Below are 19,117 nucleotides of genomic sequence, written 5' to 3'. Positions count from 1 at the left end.
TTGGGATGCTAGTGGTTATATTAATTTGTGATGCTAGTGGTTGTATTAATTTGGGATGCTAGTGGTTGTATTAATTTGGGATGCTAGTGGTTGTGATGCTAGTGGTTGTATTAATGTGGGATCTATTGCATCCCACAACTGTCCCAGACTATGTTTGGAATATTGATTTCTCACACAGAATAGAACAGGTCGACTTTTAGTACTATGGGGGATATTAGATTGACACAGGCTAGTGCTTTTGCTGTTCGTTAGGCCTACTCATCCTCGTTGGCTGACGAAAACTAAATGTGGACAGTTCTTCCAATATCATCAATTTGCACCTCGGAATTGGATAAGGACGTGCGCAGCAAATCTTGTCTGCTAAATGAACTAGTGTAGCCCAAAGCCATTTGGCTTAGCCAGATCAGGACCTAACATAAGGACAACAAGAGTATGCTATTCTGTTCTTCTGAAATACATTTTCTTCATATCATGCTTCTTTAGACCTGTCTAAAATAAATAATGATTTATTGTGAAGGTGTAGGCTATATTACATGGATTTATTAGACTTTTTAAATGTAAATGTTCCAAAGGTCTGCATCAGTGGCTTGTAGGCTGTGTGTGGAAACCAGCAGATGCTAAATGTGTTTATGTTAATTAACGATCAATTACCGTGAGACTGTTATTTGCTTGACAATCACCGGCTGGCGAAATTTTGTGACCGCCACAGCCCTAGGTAGGAGAAGGTTTGTATGGGAGATAGGTAGGAGAAGGTTTGTACGGGAGATAGTTAGGAGAAAGTTTGTACGGGAGATAGGTAGGAGAAGGTTTGTACGGGAGATAGGTAGGAGAAGGTTTGTACGGGAGGTAGGTAGGAGAAGGTTTGTACGGGAGGGAGGTAGGAGAAGGTTTATCCGGGAGAAAGGTAGGAGAAAGTTTGTATGGGAGATAGGTAGGAGAAGGTTTGTACGGGAGGGAGGTAGGAGAAGGTTTATCCGGGAGAAAGGTAGGAGAAAGTTTGTATGGGAGATAGGTAGGAGAAGGTTTGTACGGGAGATCGGTAGGAGAAGGTTTGTACGGGAGTTCGGTAGGAGAAGGTTTGTATGGGAGATCGGTAGGAGAAGGTTTGTACAGGAGATCGGTAGGAGAAGGACAACTGGGGTGGTGTACTATACTATTAAACCAATGAATTCTAACTGTTTTTAATCATTTATAAATGACATTGTTAATATATCTAACAACAACCACATTTAAATAGCCCACGTGTGTTAGATTCTAAAGGAGGACAGAGGCCACTCTATGAACCTATGGGGGTCCAGAATCCCTAATAAACTGAATAGAAACAGCCACTGGGGAGAAGGACGGAGGAGGACAGAGGCCACTCTATGAACCTATGGGGGTCCAGAATCCCTAATAAACTGAATAGAAACAGCCACTGGGGAGAAACTTCAAAGTGTTCCCTGCTCCCTGTGAGAGGATCTGGAGGACACATGTGTTGAGTTAAGAGTTGAAGTGGATGTTAGTCGAATCTGTATCAGATCTCTCTTGATGATAGAAACACATAGGGGAGAATGGTGTAAGTTGAGCAAAAAGGGGTACATTGAGCCACCCCTTGTTTCTAGGAATCCAGACACAAAATGGATTATTTGACCAAATATTTAGGAAGGAGGTCATCATTTCATTGAGTCTGAAGGAAGAAACCACATGGAAAAGTGGTAAGCAAGTTAGGTCCAAAAACTGTTTTCATAAAGTCCAATTAACGCATTGTGTTCGAGGGTTCATAATCTAAACCAAAGTAGATCATTTTAAGGTTGTTCTGTACATCAGTTGGGGTCTCTATAAGCTTTAATATGAGGACCAAAACCTAACATGAAAGTACATCATTATAGCTGTGTGGGCTAATATTATCAATATGTTTGCCTTGGGGTAAATTGAGCCAATGGCCATGGGGTAAGTTGAGAAAATGGTTAAGGCAATGGCAAGTTACGCAAATTGAAGTGTTTTCTTCCCAATCGTAATGCAAGGCATTATCGCTGGGATACGAGGTAACAAACGGTGGAATTGTCGTCGTCCCCCAGGATTATTTATAAAGTCTTCTGCATTTAACCCAACCCCTCTGAATCAGAGAGGTGCGGTGGGCTGCTTTACAGTTGTAATACTACACCCCTGAAAGGAGGAAATACTGACACGTAACATCAGAGACAAAATGAAACTTAGGACATTTTTTAGAACTGTACTGTTTGCATGTTGATATCATTTTAATGTAGGCCTTATTGGGGAGATAGGCCATGTTGATATCATTTAATGTAGGCCTTATTGGGGAGATAGGTCATGTTGATATCATTTTAATGTAGGCCTTATTGGGGAGATAGGCCATGTTGATATCATTTTAATGTAGGCCTTATTGGGGAGATAGGTCATGTTGATATCATTTTAATGTAGGCCTTATTGGGGAGATAGGTCATGTTGATATCATTTTAATGTAGGCCTTATTGGGGAGATAGGCCATGTTGATATCATTTTAATGTAGGCCTTATTGGGGAGATAGGTCATGTTGATATCATTTTAATGTAGGCCTTATTGGGGAGATAGGCCATGTTGATATCATTTTAATGTAGGCCTTATTGGGGAGATAGGCCATGTTGATATCATTTTAATGTAGGCCTTATTGGGGAGATAGGCCATGTTGATATCATTTTAATGTAGGCCTTATTGGGAGATAGGCCATGTTGATATCATTTTAATGTAGGCCTTATTGGGAGATAGGCCATGTTGATATCATTTTAATGTAGGCCTTATTGGGGAGATAGGCCATGTTGATATCATTTTAATGTAGGCCTTATTGGGAGATAGGCCATGTTGATATCATTTTAATGTAGGCCTTATTGGGGAGATAGGCCATGTTGATATCATTTTAATGTAGGCCTTATTGGGGAGATAGGCCCTGTTGATATCATTTTAATGTAGGCCTTATTGGGGAGATAGGCCATGTTGATATCATTTTAATGTAGGCCTTATTGGGGAGATAGGCCATGTTGATATCATTTTAATGTAGGCCTTATTGGGGAGATAGGCCATGTTGATATCATTTTAATGTAGGCCTTATTGGGGAGAATAGGCCATGTTGATATCATTTTAATGTAGGCCTTATTGGGGAGATAGGCCATGTTGATATCATTTTAATGTAGGCCTTATTGGGGAGATAGGTCATGTTGATATCATTTTAATGTAGGCCTTATTGGGGAGATAGGTCATGTTGATATCATTTTAATGTAGGCCTTATTGGGGAGATAGGCCATGTTGATATCATTTTAATGTAGGCCTTATTGGGGAGATAGGTCATGTTGATATCATTTTAATGTAGGCCTTATTGGGGAGATAGGTCATGTTGATATCATTTTAATGTAGGCCTTATTGGGGAGATAGGTCATGTTGATATCATTTTAATGTAGGCCTTATTGGGGAGATAGGCCATGTTGATATCATTTTAATGTAGGCCTTATTGGGGAGATAGGCCATGTTGATATCATTTAATGTAGGCCTTATTGGGGAGATAGGTCATGTTGATATCATTTTAATGTAGGCCTTATTGGGGAGATAGGCCATGTTGATATCATTTTAATGTAGGCCTTATTGGGGAGATAGGCCATGTTGATATCATTTTAATGTAGGCCTTATTGGGGAGATAGGCCATGTTGATATCATTTTAATGTAGGCCTTATTGGGGAGATAGGCCATGTTGATATCATTTTAATGTAGGCCTTATTGGGGAGATAGGCCATGTTGATATCATTTAATGTAGGCCTTATTGGGGAGATAGGCCATGAGATATTCATATTGAAACATGTATTTTTTTTTTAAGTTCCTAACTTGTTTGACGAAATTCGTACAGATTTTCTCAGGGGAGCCTACATGGGGCCCCGACCCCAAGTTTGGTAACCACAGACCTAACCCCCTATCTATCTGTTTGCTTCCTCTCTGTCTCCTCTGCTTCCTCCTGCATGCCGTGCAGCCTCACCACTGAGCACCACATCACTATCTGTCTCAGTAGCCTACTCTCTGTAAAGCAAGTCTTTTTCTGCTCTGTTTAACGTTAGCTTCTTCATCCTTCTTGCTGGCTCAGTAATACTAACCAGAGCCCTTCAACATTACTACACTAGAAGTCTCTGCCGGCAGCTAGCCACCTGACTGACTGACATATCTATTAGTGACTATGTACCAATTGTGCACTCATGAGTGGGTTTTTGTTTGGGTGGGTGTCTGTAGACACGGAAGGAGTCACAGTTTTAAAATGGCCTTTTGTCTGGCATCTCGCAGACACACTGTCAGAAACCTCTGTAGTTGCGTAGTAGAGCCGACTGGAAGCTTCCGTAGTTCATTTCACGTCTCAATCCGTCGGCCTGTGGAGGGCGGAGTCAGCCGTTTGACTCTGGGGAACCAATCAGGAGGAGGCAGGAGAACATAACGAACAAAGCACTGTTTATGATTCCGCTCGTTCTCAAAGAGGCAGGCGAGATTACAACTCAGTCCGATCAACAATATAAGCATTCTGAGCTGGGAGCAATATTTACATGTTGACCTGTAATTCATTTTCTTTATTATGAACAAAATATATCTTTTTATAATAACTAAAAATCTCATTAGAAGAAATTCCAGAGATCTGGACCTCAGTGTCCTCATACGTAGTTAGGACACTGACCCCACCCTCCCCTACTGGAACAATTGTGTATCTAAATTGTGTGTGTGTGTGTGTGTGTTGTCTGTGTGTGCACGGAGAGAGGGCAGTGACCTGTGGTCTCTCACCTCCTAAAGGAATGGGTGCGTTCTTCCATCCGAGGTGAGGGGTCAAAGGTGAGGGGTGGGGTCAGAGACTGAACTTGACCTAGGGACCGGTGTCCAGGCAGCATCTTTCACAAACAACAAGAAAACACACATCACAGTTCAGAACATGCTCTATCCATAGGGATAGTTAAAGGACTCAACTTGGATATAACCTGTTTTAGCATGGACATTGCCACTGAGGGCTTAGGGATCCATAGGGATTCCTATGGGTTGGGAAGCGATCAGCCAATTATCAGAGCATTGTCATCTTCTTCAAATTGGGTGTTATGGTTTACAAATGGCTGAAGCTGTATCACCACCATCTAGTGGCCAAAATAAATGAATGACACCCAGGATTTGGTTCAGGATCCAGCACTGCAGGTGGCGGTAAATCACCAATATTAGCTTTTCACTTTTTTCAAACACAAAAGAAGAAGAAAATGTACAACTTTAAAATGGCGATGGCCCATGCTGTCAGATGCCATAATGGCACAGACACGAAGGTGAGACGTCTTTCCATCTCTATGGTTCCATCTCAGTCTGCAATGCATTTCATTACATCAACTCTTATTGCAATCCAAAATTATTCTGCTTTTTCACGCATTGTATTAAACCTTTACTATTATTGCCTTTCCATAGTCGCCTCATCTCAACTCCAATTCATACACTTCAGACTTGTATATACATTATGACTTCATAACACAATAACCCACAGGGGGCATACATGTACCAAGGCCTCTTCCCCTGTTGCACTACCATTCACCTAGCACTGCAAGAGGAAAAACAAACTACCATGTCTCAGTAGGGATCCAACAGTTGGTTAGCGTGCGACGATCTCAGATATCCAACAGTTGGTTAGCGTGCAACACTCTCAGAGAACCAACAGTTGGTTAGCGTGCGACGCTCTCAGAGATCCAACAGTTGGTTAGCGTGCGACGCTCTCAGAGATCCAACAGTTGGTTAGTGTGCGACGCTCTCAGAGATCCAACAGTTGGTTAGCGTGCGACGCTCTCAGAGATCCAACAGTTGGTTAGCGTGCGACGCTCTCAGAGATCCAACAGTTGGTTAGCGTGCGACGCTCTCAGAGATCCAACAGTTGGTTAGCGTGCGACGCTCTCAGAGATCCAACAGTTGGTTAGCGTGCGACGCTCTCAGAGATCCAACAGTTGGTTAGCGTGCGACGCTCTCAGAGATCCAACAGTTGGTTAGCGTGCGACGCTCTCAGATATCCAACAGTTGGTTAGCGTGCGACGCTCTCAGAGATCCAACAGTTGGTTAGCGTGCGACGCTCTCAGATATCCAACAGTTGGTTAGCGTGCGACGCTCTCAGAGATCCAACAGTTGGTTAGCGTGCGACGCTCTCAGATATCCAACAGTTGGTTAGCGTGCGACGCTCTCAGAGATTCAACAGTTGGTTAGCGTGCGACGCTCTCAGAGATCCAACAGTTGGTTAGCGTGCGACGCTCTCAGAGATCCAACAGTTGGTTAGCGTGCGACGCTCTCAGAGATCCAACAGTTGGTTAGCGTGCGACACTCTCAGAGATCCAACAGTTGGTTAGCGTCGCGCACGCTCTCAGAGATCCAACAGTTGGTTAGCGTGCGACGCTCTCAGAGATCCAACAGTTGGTTAGCGTGCGACGCTCTCAGATATCCAACAGTTGGTTAGCGTCGCGACGCTCTCAGAGATCCAACAGTTGGTTAGCGTGCGACGCTCTCAGAGATCCAACAGTTGGTTAGCGTGCGACGCTCTCAGATATCCAACAGTTGGTTAGCGTGCGACGCTCTCAGAGATTCAACAGTTGGTTAGCGTACGACTCTCTCAGAGATCCAACAGTTGGTTAGCGTGCGACGCTCTCAGATATCCAACAGTTGGTTAGCGTGCGACGCTCTCAGAGATCCAACAGTTGGTTAGTGTGCGACGCTCTCAGATATCCAACAGTTGGTTAGCGTGCGACGCTCTCAGATATCCAACAGTTGGTTAGCGTGCGACGCTCTCAGAGATCCAACAGTTGGTTAGCGTGCGACGCTCTCCTCCTCTCCTCTTTGTTTCTCCTCAGTTGTAATCTGTGTTCCGTGACTGTGTGTGTTTTGGGTTGCTGTGCCCAGTCCCCAACACAGCCCCCCACACAGACTGAACTGGGTTCAAAAGGCTATGATGCAGAATGATTGATACCCCACTGTGAGACCAGAGTAGCGTGTGACTCCATCGACTAGATCAAAGAACTGAGGTCAACAAGTTCATTGAAATAAAGGGGGCCATTCTACCACGGCAGATGGCACACGGAAACATGTTTAAGTAGCGGTTTACTTAGAGATTTGGACTTTACATTCTCAGAGACTCAAAGCTAGTGTCTGACACTACAATATTAGCTACACTTCCTTTCAGAGGCATCAGGCGTTTTACATAATAGACTTAAATACAGTCTTCTAGTTGACCATCCGCCTGTTTCTCATCACCGTGGAGGTCGTAGAGAACCTGGAATGCGGGGCTAACCAAAATGTTTGGACATCAAACCAGAGACATCAATATATTCCAAGGCAGACAGAGAGAGGGGGACAGGGTGCATCCTGGGTACCTTCTGACGGATGCCAGAGAGGTGTCAGCTCAGCACTCCTACCCAATCAAAATTATAATTAAATGAATAGGGGTGTAGTCACCACACACACTGTAGTGAGACACTTGATCCTCTTCCATGAAACTCCCTAGAGGTGCTGAGATCTTCCGCATAAAACAAACGACGGGTCCTAATGAACGAGTGTGCTTCAGAAGGTAGCCGAGGATGTGCCCGACTCAAACCTCAAAACATCACACGTGCTTGATGTTTCTATATTCTCAACCATTCATATTTCAGACAGTAATCATACCCAATGAACTGAACCATCAGAATAAGTGAGAGAATGTTTCAACAGAGTCTAAAACAGAAGACGGTATCTCTAGTGTAACTCTAGGGAGGGGCCCAACTACATATGCTGTTCATTTGTTCACAATGTTCTGGGCTAAAAATACAGGCAATGTATAGTAAATAATTTATGTAGAACTTAATTAAATATGATTGCATTGCCCCAGTCACTACGATGACTCGGCTATGACTCAACCCTGCTCCAGGGAGTGTTCTGATGTTCCTGGCCTCTCTCCTGTCACCTGTCACCTGTCTGGCTACAGCCCCTGCTCCACCTGCCACTCTGGGCCAATGGCCAGTCAGAAGTCAGGCTTGGCCGCGGTCCCAGGCTCTAGTCCTGGACACCACATCACATAGTCACAGCTGACAGAACAGCCGACAGGCACATAGCAGCTTTACAGCCTTCACAGCCCTGCTTAAAGTCTGCTGCTCTAGTCTGCAATTCCACAGGTCTCCATCCATCCTCTCTGGTGCCAGGAACTAGGAACAAACCTTGGTATGGAGATGTTGTCTGGGCTGCGGCTGCTCCTCTCATCTCTGGCCCTGCTCTAGGATTCTCTGCCTCTTGACTTCTTTCCTCTCTCATCTCGCTCTATCCCCCCCCTCCATCTGGTCTCTAGCAGTAACATGAGTGGGCTCCCTGCCATCACCACTGTGTAAACAGATACCAGGAAGTTCCCCAAGTGAAAACGAACCCTGATCCAAGATGATGCAGGAGGAAACCCAACACTAACTCACTCATCCCAGTCCCACTGACTGGCACCTAGGGCAGCACTCAACACTCAGTCCTGACCATTACCACCAACAGCACCCCAATAGAATAATAATGAGCTAGTGGTACGGATTTATTTTACCTTTATTTAACTGGGCAAGTCAGTTAAGAACAAATTCTTAGTGTTAGTGCTGTATACTGGTATTGGTAATTTCAGGCAGAAGGTACCAGTTGAAAAGGAGTGTGCAGTGTTTCTAAGTATTGAACTGTGTTATTTCCAACCAAGCTTGCAGCCTGCAGGTAAAACAGTATGTTTGAAATAGTAGAAGAAAAAGTGACAATTCTAATTCCATCAGAGTTCCTGAACTTTGTCTCCACCTTCTGGTTACAGTGTGCCACTGCAGCACTAGGGGGGACAGGCAATGCATAAATCAACATAAATCAGGTCAGGAGGAAGGATGCTAACTTCTATAAACCTACCAAACTCACATTAAAGAGGACAACCATATCCCAATAAGCAAAAGGCCGTTGAAAATACATATTTTACAACTATTTTCCAGACGTTGACACCAGGTACATTTTAGGTGATGAATGAAAGATGAAAATATGTATTTTCCGGATATTGAAAATACCTATTTTCTGGACATGAAATCAGGTGCATTTAAAAATACGTATTTTTCGGTCATTGATTCCATGGCCAAATTTCAACTGCTATACATTCTCTATTATAATAAGTAAGCATTATATTACAGGCATCACAAGACATGTCTGAAAGTCCCATGGTACCAGGTGAAAAAATTAATGGAGGTATGGAGACTGTTTAGTGCAAAAATAAGGTGTTAAATACATGTAAAAATATATTAAAAATCCTGATCTTTCATATATCGCTCAGACACTTCAGAACAAACTTATTTTTGATAATTTTTGGGACTATCTGTTGTTCCATGTAGTGAATCTGTTATTCAATGCATTTGAATAGGCTAATAGCAGTAAGGTCCCCAAAAATTATCCAATCATTTTTTTCTTGTGTTTTTTTATACTTCATATACTTTATACTTTTTATAATTCAAAATCAAACAGCTAAATGATCCTTGGTATGACCTTCTTAAAACAAAACCATATAGCTTAGTAGAACCCCCACCCCCTGCCTTAGACAGGTTTTAATAGGAAAGAGGAATCAATTGTAGATCGCAACAAAATACTTATCACATGCAGCAAGTTCCTCTGGATAAGAGCGTCTGCTGAATGACCAAAATGTAAAATGTAAAAACAAAAACCCTTGCAAAGCATGCTGGATATTATTCTAATGAGCTCCGCCCCAAACAAGTACAAATTTGTTCTGTGCGGATCAGATCAAAATCTGAACGAATCATAGACGTCTAGGCTGTTTCACAAGTTTGAACATCACAGTACAGTACGGCACAGTAGAACACAGTAGTGTACAGTACAATGCAGTACAGTACAGGACAGTAGTGTTATTCAGTCGAGTATTGATCAATCTGGACCGGAGATCTACCCGTTTCCCTATATAAAAGGTACTGTCCCTCTTGACTGTCTCCCAAACAAAATCAACAATAACCACAAACATTCATCCCACCACTCAAAAATCACAAACCACCACTCCCCTTCCAGTATCCTGAAGAATCAGTTTCCATCCCCTACTTTCTATTTTTAATCAATTTATTGACCTCTTTCCCAAGGACCCTTACCATAAACCGGGTTGGTAGTTGGTATCCTCTACACAACCCTTCCCCTTAAACCTAAACAAGGTTCATATCCTCTACCCAACCCTTCCCCTTAAACCTAAACCAGGTTCATATCCTCTACACAACCCTTCCCCTTAAACCTAAACCAGGTTCATATCCTCTACACAACCCTTCCCCTTAAACCTAAACCAGGTTCATATCCTCTACACAACCCTTCCCCTTAAACCTAAACCAGGTTCATATCCTCTACCCAACCCTTCCCCTTAAACCTAAACCAGGTTCATATCCTCTACCCAACCATTCTCCTTAAACCAGGTTCATATCCTCTACACAACCCCTTCCCCTTAAACCAGGTTCATATCCTCTACACAACCCTTCCCCTTAAACCAGGTTCATATCCTCTACACAACCATTCCCCTTAAACCAGGTTCATATCCTCTACACAACCCTTCCCCTTAAACCAGGTTCATATCCTCTACACAACCCTTCCCCTTAAACCAGGTTCATATCCTCTACACAACCCTTCCCCTTAAACCAGGTTCATATCCTCTACACAACCCCTTCCCCTTAAACCAGGTTCATATCCTCTACACAACCCTTCCCCTTAAACCAGGTTCATATCCTCTACACAACCCTTCCCCTTAAACCAGGTTCATATCCTCTACACAACCCTTCCCCTTAAACCAGGTTCATATCCTCTACCCAATCCCTCTATTTTATTTGACATTTTTTTACTTTTACTTCTTTACATTTTTTTATCCATTAAAGTTTGTTTTAATCAAATCTAGTTGAAGTAGAAAAAATGAGAACTCCATCACCCTTGAACCGTTACCTTGCCAAACCTGACCTTCACCATACAGTCCCAGAGTTCAACTGTCTCCCTACTCCATTAGTTTCTGTCATCCAACACGTTTAGATTGTCAACAACAACAACAAAACAGTCTATCAATATGTCCCCTCTAAAAGATACAAAGGACAAGGTCTATGGACATACGGGGTTGCCCGCGTCCCTGAACCCGCCAACGTCTCACCTCTCCGGAAAGCTGAGGACGCACTCCTAAAAACAATCCCGGAGACAGTCTGGACAGCCTATGCTACTGCTCTGGTGTTACATCTCCATTTCGGCATATATTCTAAATATTTATAACAAAGCACGGTATCATCCGACAACTTTATATCATGGCTACGACGGAGTTGACAGCCACCACTAACGTCAGGCAAATCAAGTTCATAAGCTACACAGCGGACGTTTATAAAGGTACCCACCGTGTATGGTCGCTGTCTTCCTCTGGTGGTGCGCTCCAACACGCCACAGAGATAATATATAGGCGCTCCAACACGCCACAGAGATAATATATAGGCGCTCCAACACGCACACTGAAAAATACTAGCAAAATCTTTGTTTCAATTCTTCTTGGTTTGTAGAAAGATGGCAAAGGTAGCCACTAAAACTGAAGCTGTCCCGACAGTGTCCGTGTCTGTCTGAGTATGCGAGTGGAGTACGGATGTGTAAACGGAGCCGACTCCGGGGATGTCACGACTCGTGGATGTTTCCTCTTGTTGACTTGAGTTAGCAGCGCCAGCTGCTACTGTATCTAGTCGAGTCCGCGTGACACGAGCGTCTGCAAGTGTGTGTGTGGAATGTGTGTAGACCAGAATGTTTGTGTGCGCGCACCGTAGTATATCCACCGGTCTGTCTGTGCTGAGAGTGCGTGGAGAAACTGCTAAATGAGTGACTGTCCCACGCTGTGAGTCCTGGAGGAGTGCCAGTGCCAAGATGAGTTAGTAGACTACCGGCCTCCTAACAACAATGTATAATGTTTCATTCATTTAAAACCAAAGCATTCAGCCTAATGATCCTCATAAAGCTATAAACACAACCCTGTACGTTATACTAAGTGCTCATAAAAGAGAAAGCTGTGATTCAGCTGTGCACTCTCTTGGCAAAATGCTGGTGATCAGCAAGTTTTCAGATCCACGATCCAATCCCCACCTAATTCAACATTAATGGATTTGTCAAAGCTCACCACCGAGGATCTTCACATAACCTACATATTGGACATACATTTCAGTACCACTGTTGCTTGAAGTTTGTGAAGAGGCTGCATGAAGAGTTATTGGAAGATCTCCCAAAATAAACATCTAAGAAGAAGAAACCATATCAGAGAATCAACCAACCTTTGATGTTCCATCATCCTTCTGGAAGATATTTGAGATACTACGATGATGATCAGCAACCTGCTGTTCTGTTTCACTTCTATAGTACCAAGTGTTTTGAGAATGTCACATGGCAAAGTCCAACTCACAAGGTCAGGAATATCTGCCTTTACAATGCTGGGGCCATAAAAGAATAACAGTAAGGTACCTGGGGAACTAGAGCATGAGAAAGTTCTCTCTCTGGTTTAATGTGTAGCTTGTTGAGTAGCCAGAGTCATAAATGCCTGATGCTGTGGTGAGAGAATGTTTGTTTAGGGTCATGGAACTAACATTAAGGCCTAGAGAATGGCATGTGTCTAAACACACCATCATTCAACCATGGAGAAAACAATACTATACAGTCCAGAAAGGTTCATTCTAAAAGTACACAATTACTATTTTACTGGTTTATACTGGTTTATATAGCATTTCATCATTAGGGACAGGAGCTTTTCCTGACTAGAGCTAAACTCCTGGCCTTGTGCATGGAACACCAGCATGCAGTGTGTTGGGGAAGGTAGGAATATTTAACCACACTTTGCCTCTTCATGCCAAGTACTTTATTTTATGTTTCACCCTTATGATCCAGCCAGAGCCGGCTCCAGGCATAAGACACATACATAACCTGACCAGAGTGGATTGAATTGTTTTTAAAACTCAGTCGGCTCTCAACTTCCTGTTGACAGTTAGAATAGCAGAATACACAGGGTGCAATTTCTACATTTGGTTGTGCATCAACAGTTTCTCTCTTGTTATGTCAGCCACTGATAGTCACTCATTTATCCACGTTAGTTAACCATGTTTAGATTGGTAGTTAGTCTAGCCAGCTATCTAAACTTGTAGTAATCATGGCCAAATACCAACTGGGCACGTAGGGCATGTGTCCAGGGCCCTGACCTCCAGCGGCCCCAATTTAGATTTTGTTAGTCCCTCTCACTGAGATATCATTAACATGATAAAAGTCCTGGTGAAATCCTCCCCCTGCCTGTTTGGTATGTATGACTGGGCCATATTCCCATTAACCTTGCACAATCATCCTCCCCCTGCCTGTTTGGTATGTGTGACTGGGCCATATTCCCATTAACCTTGCACAATCATCCTCCCCCCTGCCTGTTTGGTATGTGTGACTGGGCCATATTCCCATTAACCTTGCACAATCATCCTCCCCCTGCCTGTTTGGTATGTGTGACTGGGCCATATTCCCATTAACCTTGCACAATCATCCTCCCCCTGCCTGTTTGGTATGTGTGACTGGGCCATATTCCCATTAACCTTGCACAATCATCCTCCCCCCTGCCTGTTTGGTATGTGTGACTGGGCCATATTCCCATTAACCTTGCACTATCATCCTCCCCCTGCCTGTTTGGTATGTGTGACTGGGCCATATTCCCATTAACCTTGCACAATCATCCTCCCCCTGCCTGTTTGGTATGTGTGACTGGGCCATATTCCCATTAACCTTGCACAATCATCCTCCCCCCTGCCTGTTTGGTATGTGTGACTGGGCCATATTCCCATTAACCTTGCACAATCATCCTCCCCCTGCCTGTTTGGTATGTGTGACTGGGCCATATTCCCATTAACCTTGCACAATCATCCTCCCCCTGCCTGTTTGGTATGTGTGACTGGGCCATATTCCCATTAACCTTGCACAATCATCCTCCCCCTGCCTGTTTGGTATGTGTGACTGGGCCATATTCCCATTAACCTTGCACAATCATCCTCCCCCTGCCTGTTTGGTATGTGTGACTGGGCCATATTCCCATTAACCTTGCACAATCATCCTCCCCCTGCCTGTTTGGTATGTGTGACTGGGCCATATTCCCATTAACCTTGCACAATCATCCTCCCCCTGCCTGTTTGGTATGTGTGACTGGGCCATATTCCCATTAACCTTGCACAATCATCCTCCCCCTGCCTGTTTGGTATGTGTGACTGGGCCATATTCCCATTAACCTTGCACAATCATCCTCCCCCTGCCTGTTTGGTATGTGTGACTGGGCCATATTCCCATTAACCTTGCACTATCATCCTCCCCCTGCCTGTTTGGTATGTGTGACTGGGCCATATTCCCATTAACCTTGCACAATCATCCTCCCCCTGCCTGTTTGGTATGTGTGACTGGGCCATATTCCCATTAACCTTGCACAATCATCCTCCCCCTGCCTGTTTGGTATGTGTGACTGGGCCATATTCCCATTAACCTTGCACAATCATCCTCCCCTGCCTGTTTGGTATGTGTGACTGGGCCATATTCCCATTAACCTTGCACAATCATCCTCCCCCTGCCTGTTTGGTATGTGTGACTGGGCCATATTCCCATTAACCTTGCACAATCATCCTCCCCTGCCTGTTTGGTATGTGTGACTGGGCCATATTCCCATTAACCTTGCACAATCATCCTCCCCTGCCTGTTTGGTATGTGTGACTGGGCCATATTCCCATTAACCTTGCACAATCATCCTCCCCCTGCCTGTTTGGTATGTGTGACTGGGCCATATTCCCATTAACCTTGCACAATCATCCTCCCCCTGCCTGTTTGGTATGTGTGACTGGGCCATATTCCCATTAACCTTGCACAATCATCCTCCCCCTGCCTGTTTGGTATGTGTGACTGGGCCATATTCCCATTAACCTTGCACAATCATCCTCCCCTGCCTGTTTGGTATGTGTGACTGGGCCATATTCCCATTAACCTTGCACAATCATCCTCCCCCTGCCTGTTTGGTATGTGTGACTGGGCCATATTCCCATTAACCTTGCACAATCATCCTCCCCCTGCCTGTTTGGTATGTGTGACTGGGCCATATTCCCATTAACCTTGCACAATCATCCTCCCCCTGCCTGTTTGGTATGTGTGACTGGGCCATATTCCCATTAACCTTGCACAATCATCCTCCCCCTGCCTGTTTGGTATGTGTGACTGGGCCATATTCCCATTAACCTTGCACTATCATCCTCCCCCCTGCCTGTTTGGTATGTGTGACTGGGCCATATTCCCATTAACCTTGCACAATCATCCTCCCCCTGCCTGTTTGGTATGTGTGACTGGGCCATATTCCCATTAACCTTGCACAATCATCCTCCCCTGCCTGTTTGGTATGTGTGACTGGGCCATATTCCCATTAACCTTGCACAATCATCCTCCCCCTGCCTGTTTGGTATGTGTGACTGGGCCATATTCCCATTAACCTTGCACAATCATCCTCCCCCCTGCCTGTTTGGTATGTGTGACTGGGCCATATTCCCATTAACCTTGCACAATCATCCTCCCCCTGCCTGTTTGGTATGTGTGACTGGGCCATATTCCCATTAACCTTGCACAATCATCCTCCCCCTGCCTGTTTGGTATGTGTGACTGGGCCATATTCCCATTAACCTTGCACAATCATCCTCCCCCTGCCTGTTTGGTATGTGTGACTGGGCCATATTCCCATTAACCTTGCACAATCATCCTCCCCCTGCCTGTTTGGTATGTGTGACTGGGCCATATTCCCATTAACCTTGCACAATCATCCTCCCCCCTGCCTGTTTGGTATGTGTGACTGGGCCATATTCCCATTAACCTTGCACAATCATCCTCCCCTGCCTGTTTGGTATGTGTGACTGGGCCATATTCCCATTAACCTTGCACTATCATCCTCCCCTGCCTGTTTGGTATGTGTGACTGGGCCATATTCCCATTAACCTTGCACAATCATCCTCCCCCTGCCTGTTTGGTATGTGTGACTGGGCCATATTCCCATTAACCTTGCACAATCATCCTCCCCCTGCCTGTTTGGTATGTGTGACTGGGCCATATTCCCATTAACCTTGCACAATCATCCTCCCCCTGCCTGTTTGGTATGTGTGACTGGGCCATATTCCCATTAACCTTGCACAATCATCCTCCCCCTGCCTGTTTGGTATGTGTGACTGGGCCATATTCCCATTAACCTTGCACAATCATCCTCCCCCTGCCTGTTTGGTATGTGTGACTGGGCCATATTCCCATTAACCTTGCACAATCATCCTCCCCCTGCCTGTTTGGTATGTGTGACTGGGCCATATTCCCATTAACCTTGCACAATCATCCTCCCCCTGCCTGTTTGGTATGTGTGACTGGGCCATATTCCCATTAACCCTGCCTGTTTGGTATGTGTGACTGGGCCATATTCCCATTAACCCTGCCTGTTTGGTATGTGTGACTGGGCCATATTCCCATTAAGCACAATCATTAACTGGACTGGGGACTTCAAAGTAAAGAACAAAGTTTGCCTCAATCTTTTTGCAATTCCAGACTATCCGTACATGAAAACTGTCAGCAAATGTCCCTTCAGAAGCCTGTTCCTTAAAAGAGGATTGGTCAGATTTGAATGTTAAATGTGGTGTGTGCCAGGATAGGGAACATCTTTTTATGTTTTGGGAGTTGAGGCATTATGCTTATGGTACACTACATGACCAAAAGTATGTGGACACCTGTTCTCATTCCAAAATCATGGGCATTAATATGGAGTTGGTCCCCCCTTTGCTGCTATAACAGCCTCTACACTTCTGGGAAGGCCAGTCAAGTTCTTCCACATCGATCTCGACAAACCATTTCTGTATGGACCTCGCTTTGTGCACAGGGGCATTGTCATGCTGAAACAGGAAAGGGCCTTCTCCAAACTTGCCACAAAGTTGGAAGCACAGAATCATCTAGAATGTCATTGTATGCTGTAGTGTTAAGGTTTCCCTTCACTGGAACTAAGGGGCCTAGCCCGACCCATGAAAAACAACCCCAGACCATTATTCCTCCTCCACCAAACTTTACAGTTGGCACTATGCTTTCGGGCAGGTAGCCTTCTCCTGGCATCCGCCAAACACAGATTAGTCCGTCAGACTACCAGATGGTGAAGCGTGATTCATCTCCAGAGAACACATTTCCACTGCTCCAGAGTCCAATGGTGGCGAGCTTTACACCACTCCAGCCAACGCTTGGAATTGCGCATGGTGATTTTAGGCTTGTGTGTGGCTGCTTAGCCATGGAAACCCATTTCATGAAGCTCGTTTCCACTTCACAACAGCACTTACAGTTGACCGGGGCAGCTCTAGCAGGCCAGCAATTTGACAAACTGACTTTTTGGAAAGGTGGCATCCTATGACGGTGCCATGTTGAAAGTCACTGAGCTCTTCAGCAAGGTCATTCTACTGCCAATGTTTGTTTATGGAGATTGCATGACTGTGTGCTCGATTTTATACACCTGTCAGCAGCAGGTGTGGCTGAAATAGCAGAATCCACTAATTTCAAGGGGTGTTTACATACTTTTGTATATATAGTGTATTTCAACATAACGATATGAGACATGAAATGCTTTAACTCATTTGTCACGTCTTTGATCACTATCAGGCAAAGTAGGTCGGTTCAGAATGAAATTCCATTTATTTTAATACTAAAGAGGTTCTTCTGAGAACTTCCAAACTAAATTCTCTCAGATAAAAACGCTTTTCAACTGAATGAAAACATAGTTGGCACTTTATCTGGAAGAGCTAGGAGTTTATGTTTGCATTGTATAAATTAAGCAACTAGTTATTTCTTATTTTCATTTAGGCTTAAAACCCAGAGCTCAGGAGCAGGCTTCTCTGACAAGTTACCGTTGCCATGGGAAGGGAGGTGAAGAGTGGTTCATTCATTTATAGCATTCTAGATCTAGAAGTTGAATGTGTGTGTGTGTTTGTGTTCGCATGTGTTCGCATGTGTGCGTTTTCTGACCCAAAAGTATGTTACCAGGGAAGGGTTAATTTGTGGTTCAGCCACACTGCACCATGCTATATGTCGTGTCTTTGGCATCATTAAAGTGAAGACTGTTATTTTATCAAATCAATTCTCTGTAATTATTATTACATGATTAAACTAATCATGTAAATGTAATTAACTAGGAAGTCGGGGCACCAAGGAAAATCTTCAGATTACAAAGTTATAATTTTCCTAATATAACTTTTCAGATATTTTAATATCTGACCAATTAGTCTTCTAATTGATGAATCATTCTTTACCTCACGTTAGTCTGTCGAAAGTTGTTGGCTATCTGCACGAACCCAGCCTTTACTACAAATCATCCATACATCAATTGTCTTAATCATTTATTTACTAACTAATTAAATAATCACAGAAATGCATAAACAAACAACAATATATGTGGTTACAAGGAAATGATAGGGGATGTGCCCTAGAGGGCTAAAGCGGTATGACGGCTTGGTAGACAAAGGGACTGAGAAGGGCGCGAAAAATAAGACACTACAAAGTTGATAATTATAACAATTGAAATGCTAATCCTTTGCACATCAACATTCACTCATTCGGGAATAATTGCAATCAATATATATATTTACGCTCAGTGTGTCGTCATGATGTCTGTTGGAAAGTTCATCTGAACTTCTCTCTCCTATGAAGTCTTTCGTTGTTAGAATGGATACTTCAGAGTCCCATTCAGAAATGTTCTTATAGATTAGATGTTTCGGCGGTTGTCGGTCTTCGCATTCAGTCGACATAATTTCTAGCTGCAGACTAGTAATTAGTATCGAAGATTTGCTCTTATTCTGTCGATATCGATAGGAGTTTAACAACCATTACAACCTTATACTGAAGGTACGCATGGTCTCTACTCAAACCTTAGACCTCTCGGTAATAGAGGTACGCTGGTCTAAAGGGAATTCCTCCAGGTGGGGGTTATATTCCTAACAGTAGAAAGGGCTGTCCCATGATGCCAGATCGATGTCTGTGCTCATGGGGGCGGGCCAATGACTTAGTGAAACTTTAAACAGAAATACAATTCTCTCACATT

The 19,117-nt window shown here is 44.0% G+C and overlaps 1 pseudogene; it reads right to left on the bottom strand.

Annotated features, from left to right (window-relative positions):
• LOC123733087 (proline-rich protein 5-like) overlaps window positions 1–11,499 on the bottom strand; it is a 66,404-nt pseudogene extending 54,905 nt beyond the window's left edge.
• Between the last annotated feature and the right edge of the window lie 7,618 nt (window positions 11,500–19,117).

The sequence above is a fragment of the Salmo salar genome, unplaced genomic scaffold (assembly GCF_905237065.1).
Source record: "Salmo salar unplaced genomic scaffold, Ssal_v3.1, whole genome shotgun sequence".
In the NCBI taxonomy this organism is placed as follows: domain Eukaryota; kingdom Metazoa; phylum Chordata; class Actinopteri; order Salmoniformes; family Salmonidae; genus Salmo; species Salmo salar.
This window is presented reverse-complemented; position numbering and strand designations above follow the sequence as displayed.